We start from the raw sequence: 1062 nt of genomic DNA on the forward strand, positions 1-1062 counted from the left end.
AGCTGCAGCATAGTTTCACATATCTATAGAGAGATGAACCACAATTACACAAACCCATGGCATTCAGGCAAATAATCAGAGTCTAGACACTGTTTTAATGTACTGAGTCTGATTCTGTTTAGGAATTCATTCAAACTAAACTGTGCTATGATTATCTCTGATTGATGATTGACACTCAATGAAAGTTTTAACAGCGCTGGGGAAATGAAAAATATTATCTGCTCTCTAATAATTTCTAAGCTCTACTGGATGTGGTCAAGCAAAGAAGCCTGTGTTTGACATCACAACTTAGCAAAGTAAAAGGCTTCATTTATAGGTGTGTTGCTTGCCAGCCTGTGTTGGCTACGTTAAGTGTGCTCTATGCCTTGCCATTCATGTAAAATGTATTACTGGGTGGCATTTGTTAACCAGCAGGAAAAAATAAAAAAAAATAAACAAGTGCATTTATTTATTCATTTGATTGCTTGTTTGTTTGCAATCATACATTAAGTATTCACTGTATAATTTGACAAATTAAATTATTCTCCTTTGTGTAATATCCTAAAAGACATTTAAAAAACAAATCCAGTCACTGTTGTATCATGGTATATTTTAATTTCTGCAGAGACAAAAATGACAAGCAATTTATTTACAGAAATACCTGTACAAAAGCAAAAATATGTAAAATAGATCATAAATAGAGGTGGGCTTGCGCTCAGTACATTTGCCATGTTCAGCTAAGCTGCGTGCATAGTGACTCCTAATAAAACAATGATTAAAATCAATCCTCAATTCTACATCAACATCCAAGTCAAAGGACAAATAGAGTATGATTAAAATTGCAATTTCTTTTTTTCATAACCTGTGATGTGTCCTATGACCTAAGTGCTACAACCTAAGTCTTATATCTTCTAAGTTGAAATCTTAAGGAACACACACCTCAGAGTGCAAACGACGATAAAACGAAAGCGATTTCAGCATGTCGATAACAATGTCAGATGTCTTAAGAATTAAGGTACAGACGTTTTCCAGGCATGTACAGTAGATGTAGGTGTCGATCTCCTCAGTTTTTTTTTTTTTTTA

Source organism: Sinocyclocheilus rhinocerous, unplaced genomic scaffold (genome assembly GCF_001515625.1).
Source record: "Sinocyclocheilus rhinocerous isolate Xijiao unplaced genomic scaffold, SAMN03320098_v1.1 scaffold2336, whole genome shotgun sequence".
Classification (NCBI taxonomy): Eukaryota; Metazoa; Chordata; class Actinopteri; order Cypriniformes; family Cyprinidae; genus Sinocyclocheilus; species Sinocyclocheilus rhinocerous.